Here is a 17,083-nt window from a genome sequence, read left to right as displayed (position 1 = left end):
TATGGTCCTTCATTTAAAAAATAATTGATCCTTTAGTTTTAAGCAGTAGCCTTATGAGTAATAATACATACAAGTTGCTAGTATACACTATTACTATCTTTTGGCACTTATCCAAGGCTATCTACCAAAGTGAGGAAGAAGTCCTCTGCCATCATGGAGAGCCAGGGGTTAACCGCTCTATAGCTTCTGCTTATCAGGGAAATAAAAAACCTGACGGCTTCTCCTCTGCCCACCCAATACCTGACTCTTCTTTCATCTCACAACAGTCAATTCCACCTAATACTAACCCCTACTAGGAAGAATGGAAAATGACGGCAATTAGGGAGCTCAGAATAGGGGAAATTATGGCAATCCACAGGGATGAGTGTTTGCCAATGTCTGTAGAAACAACTAAAGGCTGAGTGGGATGTTTCTGATACCCTCATGGGATTAGGGGGATTAGCACTGGAGTTTAAAGCTCACCATGGATGAGTTCCCCAGGAAGCCTCATTACTTTGGGGTAAAACTCTGGAGGACTTGTAAGCTACAGCAGTATATAGGCAACAAATCCTCAGTCCCTAAAATTGGATTGACATGATCCTGGACAGGTTGTACCTGAGACACCAGCAGAAACAAATACAATCCTTCTCTGGAGGAAGATAACATTATTCTGGACCTCAGATTATTTATACAAACAACTCTGCAAATGTAAAGCCTTGTACACAATTTAAATTTCTAATAAACAGGCACTTGAATAGACAAAAGAACAAGAATAAAGCCAACAATATAAACTCACCCACCAAGGCTCCAGACATAAAAGTTATTGGACACAGACCCTAAATAACTATCAAAGAGAAAAAGAAAAGAGAATTTTGGTGGAGAGGGACAAGACTGATTAAGAAAAAAAGAAAGGATCAAATAACTAATATCAAGAATGAAAAAGAGGCCATCTCTACAGCTTCTATAGGCACTGAAAAGCTATTTAAAGGCAAGATGGAGCAGGAAGCAAAAATGCAAGCCCCCACTCTTACCAAAACCAAAGGTAGAGAAAGACTTTGAAGACCAAGAAGGCAGTGCTGAAAGTCATTCATAGCTACAAAAAAAGAGAAGATCCACACACTACACATCACCTGCATTCTCATGCCAAGGATGCTGCATCTCTGAAGGCAGCTCAAATTTCCTCAAAGAATGCTCCAGGAAAAATACAGGTTGACACTATGCCACCACCCAAGATCCCCCTGACCACTGAGTTAGCCACAAAGAGAATCAAAGACAACACCCTTGTGTTCACTGTGGATGTCAAGGCCAGCAACCACCAGAACAAAAAGGGCTCTGAAGAAGCTCTATGATACTGACAGGGCCAAGGTCAACACCTTGATTAGGTCTGGTGGAGAGGAGGCGTATGTTCGACTGGCTCCCAACTATGATTCTTTGGATGTTGCCAACAAAACTGGGATTATCTAAACTGAGTCCAACTGGCTAATTATAAATTCAGGTTTTTTCACCATAAAAAGACTCATAAGGTGGGGCACAATGGAAGTATAGGGAGGTGTGGAATTTAGTTAGTCCCCTAGAACAACTGGCAAACAGCCAGGAACCACTAGTAAATAATCTGGAACAAATGTTAGAGGGACTTCTGTGACGGGACATCATACACAATGGCACAAAACAGCTGGAAGGCAATGTGGTGGTTCCACAGGAAGCTAACTATGGGGCTGTCAAATGGTCCTGCAACCCCATTATTGGGCATATACTTGGAAGAACTGAGAACAGAGACATGAGCAGACATTGGATGCTGGTGTTTATGGCAGCTGTATTCATGATTTGCAATGGATGGAGGTGGCCTAAGAGTACATCAATTGCTAAACGGAATAGTGAACTGTGGTGGAATACTAAGTGGAGGCAAGAAGAAATGAAGTTGTGAGGTATGCACCTAGGTGAATGGACCATGAGGACAGCATGCTGAGTGAAACAAGACAGAATTGAAAAGACAAACATTATAACACCTCACTAATATGGACTAATGCTAATGTGCAAACTCTGAGAATTGAATCTCAGAGCATAGGTTATCAGGGGAAGTCTTATGGCAAAGGTTCCTAGATTGTAAGCTCTTACACCAGTCACAACTATTCGTAAATTGTAATGGTTTTCGCTAAATCCTGAGATGCTGTGCTGTTTGTGTGTAACTTGGTCTGTCCCTAGAACTTCGGGTATCTGTGTGACACCTAAGACTCAGACCCAGAGTTCAGCAGCTATGAATGTCAGCATTACCCCATACAGCAAATGTTAAAGAAAATGAAAAAGAGATTAGACTTCAATTACAGATATGAATGAAATGGACTTGGTTAGGACTAAGGTAAATCAGACTAAAGGGTTAAGGATGATATTGACTGTTTTAAAACTTCAACTTCTGTGTGAGACCAAAGGAAGAGATGCTTATCTGATGTAAAATCTTTATTTTCTGTAGCATGCTACATAATTTAACTTCTACGGTCAGTTTATTCAAACACCATAATTACATGGAACCTTGAATAGGGAGTGATATCCAGTTGGTTTGCACAAGTTAGCGTGAAGCTGCAATACACCCCAGAGTAATTTGGGCAGAGAATAAAAAGTATTTGCAAAGCCCCCTTGAAGGACTAGGGAAAAATGTGGAAATATTAAACTTCCTCACCTGGGGAATTACTGATATTCTCGCAAGCACTGGGGAGTACTAGCTTAGTAAGCTGAGCCCTCGATCTTGGGGCTTGCCCTTATGAAGCTTGTTACTGCAAAGGAGAGGCTTAGCCTCCTTATAATGCTGCCTAAGAGTCACCCCAGAGAACCTCTTTTGTTGTTCAGATGTGACCTCTCTCTCTAAGCCTGCTCGGCAGGTGGACTTGTTGCCTTCCCCTCTGCGTGGGACATGACTCTCAGGGGTGTAAATCTCCCTGGCAATGTGTGACATGACTCCCGGGGATGAGCCTGGACCTGGCATCGTGGGATTGAGAAAATCTTGACCAAAAGGGGGAAGTGAAATGAAACAAAATAAAGTTCCAGTGACTGAGAGATTTCAAATGGAGTCGAGAGGTCATTCTGAAGGTTATTCTTATGCATTATATACATATCCCTTTTTAGTTTTTAGGGTATTAGAATAGCTAGAAAGAAATACCTGAAACCATTGAACTGCAATCCAGTAGCCTTGATTATTGAAGATGATTATGTAACTATATAGCTTATATGGTGTGACCATGTGATTATGAAAACATTGCGGCTCACACTCCCTTTTCCCAGTGTATGGACAGATGGTAGAAAAATGGGGACAAAAAGTAAATGAATAATAGGGGAGGATGTGGTGCTGGGGATGTTTTGGGAGTTCTTGTTTACTTTTATTTTTATTTGTATTCCTATTCTCTTTTTTTTTTTTAGGAGTAATGCAAATGTTCAAAAATTGACTGTGGTGATGAATGCACAATTACATGATGATACTGTGAACAACTGATGGTACACTTTGAATAATTGTATGATATGTGCATATATCTCAATAAAAGTGCATAAAAATATTTTAAAATATCAATGTAATTGGCCACATTAACAGAATAAAAAAGAAAAATCAAGCAATAATTTCAAAAGACACAGAAAAAAGGTTGAAAAAATCAGCATCCATTTATGATTTAAAAAAAATTCTTAGCAAACCTGGAATAGAGGGGAACTTCATTAATCTGATAACATGTATCTACACAAAGCCTATAGCAACATTATACTTAATTATGAAATATTGAAAGCTTTCCATTTGAGACAGGATAAAAGACAGGGAAGTTCACTATCACTTGTATTCAATACCACACTAAATAATGCAAGAAAAAGAAAGATTTAAAGTGTGAAGAGGCAGATAAAAACACTATCATCGTTCACAGGGATGATTTTTATATAGGATATTAAAAAAAAAAACCCTAAAGATAAATTATTAACCTAACAAATTTAACAAGATTACTGGGCACAAAGTCAATATTCAAAAAAAAAAATGTATTTCAAGAAGATATACAAATGGCCAAAAAGCACATGAAAATATACCCAATATCAGCCAGTGCTGGGGCTCCTGCTTGCGTCCACCATGCTACCCAGTGGTATTAAAGTTACAGGAATGAACAGCGTGGTATCAGAGGTATCCTTAGAAGAATGAGTGTTCTTTTTTTTTTTAATCTTTTTTTATTGTGGAATATAACTCATATACATAGATGGGATAACTTTCCAAATGCAAAGTAGTTAGAGAACAAATTTCAAAGAATGCTCCAGAGTTTCAATTATTTCATTACTGTGAAATATAACATATATACAAAAAGGTGAGAGACAAGAAGCATGGGAAGGGCTATTCCAGCAGGGTGGATAGTAGGTGCCAAAGATATAACTCGGGACGTGGTATAGGATTTGAGTTCTATCAGAGACTGATTCACCAAGCCAAACTACACTCAATCCAAATGTTTCTACTCCAAATATGAAAGGTTTATTGCATGAAGAACAAACCAAACCTTCTAGATCCTAGCAGAGGGGAGAAGGATCTCCTCACACTAAATAATTTTTCATCCCCAGCCAAAGACACTCTGGACAACGGAGATTACAGAAAACCAGACTATGACTCGACTACCAGCCCCAGGGACTGTCAGTCTGATGAGGCCTTGGAAGAAAACCAGAGTTACATGGAAACTGAACAGTCAGTGAAATCTATTAAGACCCCCATACTTAAATATGGAAGAGGAAGACAGCTATTTCTTTTCTCATCTTATTATTTTTGCTTTTTTGTATTGCTCTTGTTTACATCACATATCACAACAAAAGGAAGACTTTCCTTTTGGTTCAAAGCAGGAAATGGCATAATGGTCTTTGTTCCAAAACAGTGGCATATCACTGTCTAGACCAGAATGTTAATGAGGCAATGCCTTCTCTGAAGATTACCAATATTATATTTTTTAAATCCCTGTGGTCTGAGTTCACCTATTATGTAATTTTATTTGCTTGGCTTTTTATATGATATTATGCAGGTGTGTGCCATAGGCAATTGGTACTACAATGAAAGGCGGATCTCTATTTTACCTTGGTGCTTTGGAAATTAAATGTCACAAACAAGAAGTATATAATTTTTTATCTACACTTTCAGAGTTGAATTTGGTTAGGTGCCCAAAGTGTGGAGCTAAACATTACTTTATATTTATTCTGTTCATTTTTGTTTTAGATTTCTTTATCATACTTCTTCTGGAAATATTAGTAATGCTACTTTTAAAAGATCCCAAACCTGTAACTAAATTCTAAAATATCTGGTATGGTATGTTTTAAGCACATATTTCTTTGTGCTCCCAAACCCTAATGTTCAAGAATATATGTGATAATGCTTTGCTTTTAAGTAACATTTTTTCTCTCAGGAAAGCTGCTTTGGATATTTTGGGTAATTTAAACATAACTTAAGGTAATGATATTGCTCAAGCTGATCAGAGTTTTAGGTAATACATTAAATGTGTTCAGAAATTCTGGCAATAGAGATTCTTCAATTTGTAGTGGATGTAGATAAAATGCTATAGAGATACCATTTTTTTATTTGAGTACTGAATTAAATTTAAAGGTAGAAATTGTGCCAAAATATTAAATGCACATACAGTTACATGTAGTTAGGAATTGATTGTAGCATGGGTTAGTCCAAGTTTTCAAGCAAGGGGCAGAGTTTAAAATTATATGAGATTTGTTTGCATTGTTTATTATTTTATAGTAAGTTTGAATAAATCTTGGAGGCCATTATCACTTAAATAATACTGTCTCTAGGTCACTCAAATTAAAATTGTACCTGAATGAAGTTGTTTGTATACATAAAGAATATATGTGTACACTGAACTTTTTACCCTCTGTTATGTATTTTGTTTGCTTATGGTGACTAGAAATTATTTACTGTATTTCCTTTTAGCTTATCTTTCTATCATAAAGAATTGACTAATACGTACATATGTAATTTGAAGCATGGTTGACTTTCAAGCGTCACTGTACAACATTTTAGAGAACATAACCACTACTATACTTTAAACACCTACTTATGAAGCCCAGAGCAAGTTAATGGGCATGTGCTTTGTATAGAGAGGGAAGAAATAGGGCAGTCCAACATTTCCCTTGGGCAGATATTTTACTGTCCTAATAAGGAAGGGAAGCACAATGGAAATACACCTGAACAATTTTATTGCAGTAATTTTTTTCAAATCTGAAATTGTATCATTTAATATTTTGAATAAAATTTTAAAAAATAAATGGGAAAGAAAAAATATGCTCAATATCATTAGTTATGAGGCAAATACAAATTAAAACCACAGTGAGATACCACTATACAGTTACCAAGAATATGGGGCATCCAGAACTCTCAAATTACTGGTAGGAATGTAAAATTGGAAAACAGTTGGGCTCTTTTTTTTTTTTTTAATTTCATTTTGAAATAAATACAAACTTATAGGAACAGTTGCAAAAACAATACAAACCTCATACACAGAACTCCAGCATACCCCGACCCCCCTCCCCCGATACCCCATCCACCAAATTTAACATCCTGTCACACCACCATTTCTTTCTTTCCCTCCCTCCCTTCCTCCCTCCCTATGATCCATCATCTATGGCTGTCTTCTGCACATATGAGAGCAAGCTGTACACATCCTTGAACAAACAATATAATTCACATATACATTTCCCATGGACAAGAACATTCTTCTATGCAATCCCATTAAGCACAGCTAAGAAGCTCAAGAAATTCAACACTGATATAAAGCTTAGATTCTATATTTCCTTTTTTTTTTTTCCTTATATCCCAACTGTGTCCCCTTGAGCCTCCTCTCTTCCATCCTCAGATCCCATCCAGGATCATCCTTGGCATTTAATTGTCATTATCTACTCAGACTGTCTTTTTTTTTTTTTTTTTTCAATTGTGGAAACCTATATACAGCCTAAATCTTCCCATTCCAACCCCTCCCTAGCAAGCAATTAGTGGGATTAATCACATTTAGAATGTTGCAATGCTATCACCTTCCCACCATCCATTACTACAAATTTCCCTTCACCCTGAACAGAAACCCTACACTCACTTCTTAACTCCCCATTGCCCCTTCCCCCACTTCTCATAACCCATACTCTACTTTTCATCTCCATGGCCATATTCTCTGATACTTTCTTTGTGTTTACCATGGGGCTTAAATTTAACCTCTTAAATTTATAGCAATCTTGTTTCTCTTTGATACCAACTTAACTTCAATAGGACACATAAACTATGTTCCTATACTCCTCCATTCCCCCACCTTTATGTAGTTCTTGTCAAAAATTACATATTTTACATTGAGTCAAAACCACTGATTTATCATTACAGTTTATGTATTTTAGATCCTGCAGGAAGTAAATAGTGGAGTTACAAATCAAAAATACAGTAGTATTGGTATTTATATTTACCATGTGATCTTTACTGGAAATCTTTATTTCTTCATGTGGTTTCAGTCAATTGTTTAGTGTCCATTCCTTTCCACCGGCTCAATTCCCTTTAGCATTTCTTATAGGACTGATCTACTGGTGATGAAGTCCCACAGCTTCTGATTATCCGGGAATGTTTTCATCTCCCCCTCATTTTTACCCTCCAGTTGTTTGTGAATTTTCTAAGTCTCTGATGGGTATTGACTTCTATTTGTATTCCATTGTGGTCAGAGAATGTGCTTTGAATACATTCAATTTTTTTTTTAATTTATTGAGGCTTGTTTTATGTACTAGCATATGGTCCATTCTGGAGAAAATCCGTGATCACTAGAGAAGAACGTGTGTCCTGGTGATTTGGGATGTAATGTTCTATATATGTCTGTTAAATTTCTCTGTATCTCTCTCTCCTTTCTTTGTTTCTCTGTCGGTACGGCTCCTTTAGTATCTGAAGTAGGGCAGGTCTTTTATTAGCAAAATCTCTCAGCATTTGTTTGTCTGTGAAAAACTTAAGCTCTCCCTCAAATCTGAAGGAGAGTTTTGCTGGATAAAGTATTCTTAGCTGGAGACTTTTCTCTCTCAGAATTTTAAATATGTCATGCCACTGCCTTCTCGCCTCCATGGTGGTCGCTGAGTAGTCACTACTTAGTCTTATGTCGTTTCCTTTGTATGTGGTGAATTGATTTTCTCTTGCTGCTTTCAGAACTTGCTCCTTCTCTTCAGTATTTGACAGTCTGATCAGAATATGTCTTGGAGTGGGTTTATTTGGATTTATTCTATTTGGAGTTCACTGGGCATTTATGCTTTGTGTATTTATATTGTGTAGAAGGTTTGGGAAGTTTTCCCCAACAATGTCTTTGAATACTCTTTCAAGACCTTTACCCTTCTCTTCCCCTTCTGGGACACCAATGAGTCTTAAATTTGGACGTTTTATTTTATCTATCATATCCCTGAGATCCATTTCAATTTTTTCTATTTTCTCCCCCATTCTTTCTTTTGTTCTTTCATTTTCCATTCTATGGTCCTCGAGGAGGCTGAGTTGTTGTTCAACTTCCTCTAATCTTGTATTATGAGTATCCAGAGTCTTTTTAATTTGGCCAACAGTTTTTTTTATTTCCATAAGATCTTCTGTTTTTTTATTTACTCTTGCAGTTTCTTCTTTATGCTCTTCTAGGGTCTTCTTCATGTCCTTTATATCCTGTGTCATGCTCTCATTGTTTGTCCTTAGTTCTTTGATTAATTGCGCCAAGTACCGTGTCTCTTCTGATCTTTTGATTTGGGTGTTTGGGTTTGGGCTCACTATATCGTTTGGTTTTATCATATGCTTTTAAGATTTTCTGTTGTATTGGTCTTCTGGCATTTGCTTTACTTGATAGGTTTCTTTCTCGATATAAAAAATACCAGTCTCTAATTTGTCAGATCTACAGCTTAGTGGCATACACTTTCTCTAACTAGCCAGCAGATGGCATCTGCAAGTCACCTATTCCTCTCAAGTCGGTTCTCCCCAGCTTTGTCTTTGTGGTGTGTGGGGATCTGATTCTTGTGGGATTCAATTGGTGCACTAAGTTTGGATGTGTTGTTGGTGCTGTCCACCCTGAATGTGGGGCACGTGTCTAGGTGGTTAGGGATGCAGGGCAGCTTTAATAATCAAACCTTCCAGGTGTTCCTGGAGAGTTAAGGCTGTTGCAAGAGTCTAAACTTTCATTTCAGTCTCGCCATAGATTTTCTCTGCCGCTGACCCACAAGTCCTTGGTATTGGCGAAGGGTCCCTGGGATTTCCGAGCAGGTCCCCCTTCTCAGCCATGCTCTTCCAGGACCTCTGCCGAGGGAAGGCTGTGCCATGTCACATGTGCATGCCAGCCCTCCAGGGAAGCCCTGGGCCACTGGGCCGTGCAGGGGCATTCCCAGCCTGCTGTAAAGACGGCTGAATGGGGCGTGTTAATTTCCCCCTTTTCACACAGCTCCATCTTCCCAGTTCCGGGACAATTAGCTGTGGGTGCACTAAAGGCCACTGTCCATGGCCAATATTGTGGTGTGTGTGCAGTGCTGTGGGAAACACTCCCTGTCAGACTGGGTTTCTTGGCGTGGCTCTGGGCTATAGCTCCGAACCCGGGCAGGAGCATTCCCAGCCTGCCAGGGAGACGGCTGCAAGGGGCGCGGTTTCTTTCTCCTTTTGGCTCTCCTCTGTCCCCTGGCCCCGAGACAATCAGCAGCAGGCTATCCTCCATGCCAGACACCGAGAGGTTGGCACAGCCCGCTCCTGCTGTGCTTCACTGTACAGTTCTCACCATTGTAACCACAGCCACTCCTGGTTTTTTTTTTTTTTTAAAAGAACTAGTCCGTCTCCAAATGCCAACCCACCATTTCCCCACACCGCAGCATGGCCACTGGACTTTCAGCTGGCTCACTCACTCGTTTCAGAATGCAGACTCGTGGTTTCACCAAATGCACGGTCCCTGTGGACTTAGCAGACCTTGTCCAGCTGGTGTATCACTGGAACTGGTATTCTGGGTCACTTTCTGGCTTTTATCTAGTATTTTTCATGGAGATATTTTTTTGCCCTGTCTCACCTAGCCGCCATCTTAGGTTCTCCCCTGGGCCATTTCTTATAAAGTCAAACATATACTTAGGCCGAGAAGAAAAGAGCGGACATAATATGTGATTACATTTGTATGAAATTCTAGAACAGGCAAAACTAATGTAGAGTGACAGAAAGCAGATCAGTGATTGCCTGGGGTCGGGGGTATGTGAGATTGACCTCAAAGGGATTTGATCAAACTCTCTACAATGATGGAAAGGGTTTGCAGCTTTATTGTGGTTGTTATTACACTACTGTATACACTTATTAAAACTCATTGAAAACCCAAATATCCATCAACAGTTGGATGGAATAATAAGATGACATATTCATATAATGGATTATTATACCGCATTTTCTAAAATAACTGCTTATATGCAAGATTACTGATGAATCTCACAAATGATGTTAAGCAAAAGAACCTGGACATAAAAAATGCACACTTTAGGATTCCATTTATATACGCTGGAAAAAAAATGAAACTAAACTACAGAGTTTAGAGATATATTCCAAGATGGCAAAACAAAACAAAACAAAAAAAAAGTATGTGATTATTGTAAAAATCAAGGTATAGATTTCTTCTGGGTAAGGAAGAAAGCAGGCACAGCCTGGAGGAATTGATTAGAAATTCTGTTTTTGTTGGGTCCCAGAGAAAGCTAAGCTAAGCTTTTTTTTCCCTGCTAGGCCAAAGGAGATTTGGGGGAGCAGTGGCAAGAACCCTGGGACATGAATCACAAACTGTGAACCCTGATGTAAAACACAGACTACAGTTAATACTGCAATTATAATAATATTCTTTCATCAGTAACAAATATACCCCACTAATGCAAGGTGTTAATAATGGGGTGCGGGGAAGTTATACAGGAACTCTGAATTTCCTGCACGATATTTCTGTAAACCTACAACTTCTCTAATTAAAAAAAAAAAAAAAATGAATCAGTACACAAGGTTTCTAGAAAAATCTTGGTCCTGAGAGACCCATGGACTTCTGTGGTAGACAGAAGAAAGCCACCCTACACACACCCCACCAAGATTGCCCACACCCTAATCCCCAGAATCTGTGAATATGTTACTGGCAAAAGGGACTTTGTAAATGTGGTTAAGAATCTTGAAGTGGAGAGATTATCCTAGATAACCTAGGTGTGCCCAAACTAATCAAAAGAGATGGTCAAAGGTAGTAGTAGGAGATACGATGACAGAAGAGGAGTGTTAACATGATGCAGCGTGAGAAAGACTTATTCAGCCATTGTTGACTTTGAAGACAGAGGAAGAGGTCATTAGCCAAGGAATGTAGGTGGCCTCTAGAAGCTGGGAAAGGCAAGGAAATGGATTCTCCCCTAAAGCCTACAGAAGGAACACAGGTCTGCCAACATCTTGATTTTAGCGCAGTGAAACGGATTTTAAACTTCTAACCTCCAGAATTGTAAGACAATGTTTTTTTTAAGCCACTAAATTTCTGGCAATCTGTTACAGCAGCAATAGGAAATTAGTACAGCCCCCAAGAAAATAGGCAGAGCTGGATGTTTCCTTACGGACATAGTACCTTTAGGAACTAAGAAAAGAACAATTAAATAACAGAAAGTAGAAAGAAAAAAATAAAGGTAAAGCTGCAATTGCTGAAACAGAAATTTCTCAAATAGAGGAAAGAATGAATAATCTAAAAGCTGACTTTTTAAAATGATTAATAAAATAGATAAACCCCCTCAATTCTGATTAAAGAAAATCAAGAGCAAAAAATATATGAGATTAGGAGTATGAAAGGAATCATAAGCACATAACTATAAAACAATAGTACTTGCAATTCTAGGGTTCCTAGAATCTAGAATAACTGCCCCAGTTACTACTGCTACATAACAAACTACCCAAACTTAGTGGCTTAAAACAACCATTTTATTATATTCACAGATTTTATGGGTCAGGAATTCCAGAAGGGCTCAGCTAGGCAGTTCATACATAAGGTCTTCAATAGGAGTGCAATGAGATGTCAACTGGGTTGCAGTGATCTGAAGGTTCAACTAGACTGAGAGTCCAAGAAGGCTCACTCACTTAGCCAGCAGGAGATGCTAGCTGAAGGCTGGAAGCTCAGCTGGGTTATCAACAGGAGTGTTTATACATGGCCTCTCCAGCATGGCAGATTCAGAATAATCAGACTTCTTACATGGTAGCAGATATAACCCAGGGTGAGCATCCCTGAGAACTGAGTAAATGTTGCATGGTCTTTTCTGAACTAGCCTTGGAAGTTACACTATATCACTTCCCACCATACTCTACCAGTTGAAGCAATCATAAGCCTGCCTATATCCAATGGGAGGGAACATAAACCCACCTCTTGACAGGAGGAGTTTCAAAAATTTTGCAGTCATGTTTTAAAAACCCAAGAGCAATAAATTTGAAAGTTCAGAGGAAACAGACAATTTTCTAGCAAAGCATAAATTCCCAAAAGTAACCCAAGAAGTAGTTTCACAGCTGAGTTTTATGTACCTTTTTAAAAAGAGAAGTCCAGTATTATTTAAGCAGGGGTTCTCAAACATTAGTGGGCATCAGAATCATCTTGCCAATCTTGGCAGATTCCTGGCCCTCACCCTACAGATTCTAATTCAGTAAGTCTACAGTGTAGAACTAGGATATGCATTTCTAATAATCAAGTGATGACAATACCGCCTGTCCTCAGAATACACTTGAGAAGCAGTGATCTAACCAGGGGTTAGCAAACTATGACCCACAGGCCAAATCCAGCCCACCACCTGTTTTTATAAATAAAGTTTTTGGAAACACAGCCATGCTCATTCACTTATGTATTGCTGATATTTACTTTCACACTAGAACTAATGGTGCGACAGAGACTCCATGGTTTATAAAGCCTAAAATACTACCTGGGCCTTTGCCGAAAAAGTTTGCCAACCTTTGCCTAAATCATTACAGTATTTTCTGCCTCTTTATACTTTCCCTTTTCCAAATTTCAGTAGACTTTGTGGCTCTCCTGCTGATATATTCATTGTAATGGTTAAGGTGCAAAACTAATATGACAAATAGCTCTCACCTACATTCTATCTGCACTCACTTAACAATGACCTAGATTACCATGTTGAGATCATGTGAGATTGCCCAAATTCATCAGGAAAGGATGTTGTGATCAATAGAGATGTCTAACATGGGCATTGAAAGGGATAACTTCCAGCATGCATGCTGTGTATTTGCTGAGCCTGACTGTAAAATATACGAAGTTTAAGAATCTTTCCAAAAACCCACTGAATAACTGCAACAAAACATGGATATAATGCACATATTTTCACTCCATTAACAGCATATCATACTTTGTTCCAACTGCTATAGAAGTTATTGTAATAATATGTAAATTTTCCACATTCATAAAAATGTACAGAAAATGTTTTGTGATTTTTATCAGAGTGTAATACAGACCAATTTTGTCATGTCTGTATGCAAGATTTCTAAGATTGATGTCTGTTCTTGAAAGAATACTAATAATGTTTCAAACATTATGAGCTTATATTTTATCAGATGAAAATATCCCTATTATTAAGACAGCTTTCAAAAATCCTAACTCTAAACTTTGGATGTGATTTTTGAACATTAACATCATTTTTCCATGATATTATTTCCAAAATAGTGGCCCAGAACATATCAGCAACAGATGATATTTTAAGATTTGCATACTTAAGTTACATTATTACTTAAAAGAAGAAAAATGTGGTTGTTCTAGGCAAAAGAAAAACTGAAGATGAGAATTTCCAAAGTGGACAAAAAATAAAAAAATAAACGGTTAAATACCAAAACCTGGTAAAGCAGGAAGTGAGCAGTGGGGCTGCCACTGAGGCCACTGAGACCACTGATGGTGCTACAAGAGAACAAACCACAGAATAAAGGTCCTGGAAGAATGAGGCAAGGCTCTGTCAGCCAGGCATACCAGACCCAGTTTTTCTCACCATTGTACTCCCTGTATGTACAAAGCCTGGCACATAGAAAGAACTCCATAAATATTTGTGGAAGGAAAGACAGAGAGCATGAAAGAGGAAAGGGAAGGAAGGCAGAAAAAGTCAGTTAATTGTTCTCTTCACACCAAAAAGCCCATAGTTTTCTAAACCATTCCAAAAAGATCTGTGGTTCCACTCTAATTATAAGATGGTGGTGGTACAGAACACTGGGGAAGGTGACTGGTAATAAAGAAGTTTCTCCATTAGAAATGAAGAGTGCAGGGAAGGGATTAACTTGAGAAGTACTGGAGCAGCTCCACAAAAGGCATAATAACTCCTGACAGATCAGAAGCAAGTACCTGTCTCTCCCAGTTCCTTGTGCACTGACTAAATAGGAAGTACATGTTTAGGCCTAAGGACTGAGAATCTCCTGAAACATACACAAAATTATGTGTATGTGCATTTTCCTGAAAAGAGATTCAATACTTTCATCACAGTCCCAAGAGGGTCCATGGTATTTCCCTGTTGTATTAGTTAGGGTTCTCTGGGGAAACAGAATCAACAAAAGATATCTATAAATATAAGATTTATTGAAGTGTCTTATGCAACTGTGGGTATGCACAAGTCCAAATTCTGTAGGGCAGGCAGCAGACTGGCAACTCCAATGGAGATGTTTGATGAACTCCTCAGGCAGCAAACTGGCAACTTCGATGAACTCCTAAGGAAATGCTTCGCTGGTCAGCTGAAGAAGAAGTGAAGGTCCTCTACCTGTCTCGCTTAAAAGTCTTCAACTAATTGGATTAAATCCAGCTGATTGCATTCTCTCATTGTGGAAGATGCCCTTTGTTGATGTAATCAGTCACAGCTGCAGCCAATTGACTGATGATTTAATAAACCAGCCTCCTGGTTTATTAACCAGCCACAAATGTCCTTGCAGTAACGGTTAGGCCAGTGCTTGCTTGACCAGACACCTGGGAACCATCACCTGGCCAAGTTGACACATGAACCTAACCATCACACCCCTTCCCCAGATAATATTAAGAACGTTAAGACAGTTTTTTTCAGATCATATAGAAAATACGAGAGCATTATACTTGTTATATGGGCATTATTTCTTCAAACATGCCTCAGTTTTATGTGTGTATATTTGTTTGTGTTTGTAGCAAGGTAAATATTTTCATTATGAGGTATGGGTCAAAAAGTTTGAAATCCACTTCACTAAGGCATGAAAATATATAGTGGGTTGCCAAGAATTCAACCGTGCATAATATTAAATCATCATCTGTGCCATTTTGGATATAGTATGCCCTCCAGAAAAGCCATATGCTTTAATGCAATCTTATGGGGGCAGCCTGATTAGGCTGCTGATTAGGGTGGAAACCCTGTTTAAATTATTTCCATGGAGGTGTGGGCCCCACTCATTTAGGGTGGGTCTTGATTAGTTCACTGGAATATTTAAGAGAGAAGCTAAGAGCCGACACAGACCCAGATGCTTGCTGACGCTTAGGGATGCTTGGAGATGCCGACAGAACAACGTTGGGAGATGCTAAGCTAAGAGATGAAGCCCAGAGTTTGCCCTGGAGAAGCTACGAGACCCAGAGACTTTTTGGAGCACGCCATTTTGAAATGCAACCTGGGAACAAAGGAACAGCATACACCAGCTACATGCCTTCCCAGCTGACAGAGGTGTTCAGAAGCCAGCCACATGCCTTCCCAGTTAACAGACATGTTCCAGATACTATCGGCCTTTCTTCAGTGAAGGTATCCTCTTGTTGATGCCTTAGTTTAGACACTTTTCTGGCCTTAGGCCTGTAAATTTGTAACCAAATAAACCCCCTTTATAAAAGCCAATCCATTTCTGATATTTTGCATAATGGCAGCTCTAAAACAATTAAAAATATTAGGCGACCTGTGGTTCCAGTGTTTTCAGTGACATATGGTCCACCAAATGAAATTGCTATTATTAGAGAATGGCAATACTCACAAATGGAAGTATATCTCTACAAGGTCCTACTGATCTTGAGAAGAACAGGGACTAAGAAGAGGTTGTCATTGGAAGGACCCTGCACACTGTTTGGGTATTTCTGGGGAAATGCAAAATAGTGAGTAAATGTTTAGGAATGAGAACACCACAATTATTTCCTTGGGATAATGGAGTCCTTTAAGCATTTTAGGAAGATATCAGGGAAGGGGAGAGTATGGAAACTCATCTCTAAGCCTGGTATGGCAATGATTTGGAGAAAAATTATTTCCTTTAAACAATCAAGAAAGAAGAGCATGGTTAATCTGTCATGACTCTTGAGCATGGGAATGTCACTCTGGTACCAATTGCCACAGTGTCTGCCATCTTCTGCTATTCTCTTCTAAGCCTCAGAACAAGAAACATAAATAGTCCAGGTATTCAGTTATTGGGTTTATTGTCTAGAATATCACTGAAGTACTTTACAATTTGAATTGTCCCAGTCAATGCAAAAATTTCAAAACTATCACTAGGTTCTGGTTAGCCAGACCACTACCATTCCCCAACCTTCAAAAGACTAGATGCTTACCCTGTCAGACAGGCTCTGTCTTGGGGTTCAAATATATCTGAAATCAGAACTGACACACCATACTTAAAGTCCCCATCCCTCTTACTCTGCTTGGGTCCCAGGAAGTTGGCTCCCAGAATATCTCCCAGGCAGGAACTGGAAGTTTCCCTACTGGAGAAACTTCCTGACTCAAGAAAAAAGATGCACAGTATGATAGTTAAATTCATGCATCAGCTTGGCTAGTTTATTGTGACCAGTTGTTTAGTCAAGCAAGTACTTGTCTATTTGATAATGTGAGGATATTTCATGGACATAAAACATCAGTAAGTTGATTGCATGGCTGATTACATTTACAACCAACAACGGAGACTGCCTTCAGCAATGAAAGAAGTATCATATAGTCAGGTGAAGGTCTTAAAGGGAGGACTGAGGATTTCTGCAGTCTGAAAGAAGAATTTCTCTACTTCAGCCAGCCAGCTTCTCCTGGGGAATTCACTGGAACCTTCATTGGAGTTCCCAACCTGTGGCCTGCCCTATGGAATTCAGATTTGCCAATCCTCATAGTTGCATGAGGCAATTCCTATAATAAATCTCATAATATTTACACA

The 17,083-nt window shown here is 38.9% G+C and overlaps 1 protein-coding gene and 1 pseudogene across 4 annotated transcripts in view; one reads left to right on the top strand and one right to left on the bottom strand.

Moving 5' to 3' along the window:
• Positions 1 to 17,083, bottom strand: part of STK33 (serine/threonine kinase 33) — a 258,645-nt gene that overhangs the window by 159,369 nt on the left and 82,193 nt on the right. The gene's annotated exons all lie outside the window — the stretch shown is intronic.
• Positions 973 to 4,921, top strand: LOC119536971 (annotated as a pseudogene).

Source organism: Choloepus didactylus, chromosome 6 (assembly GCF_015220235.1).
Source record: "Choloepus didactylus isolate mChoDid1 chromosome 6, mChoDid1.pri, whole genome shotgun sequence".
Lineage (NCBI taxonomy): Eukaryota > Metazoa > Chordata > Mammalia > Pilosa > Megalonychidae > Choloepus > Choloepus didactylus.
Note: the sequence above shows the minus strand (reverse complement) of the source record. Positions and strands in the feature narration are given on the sequence as shown.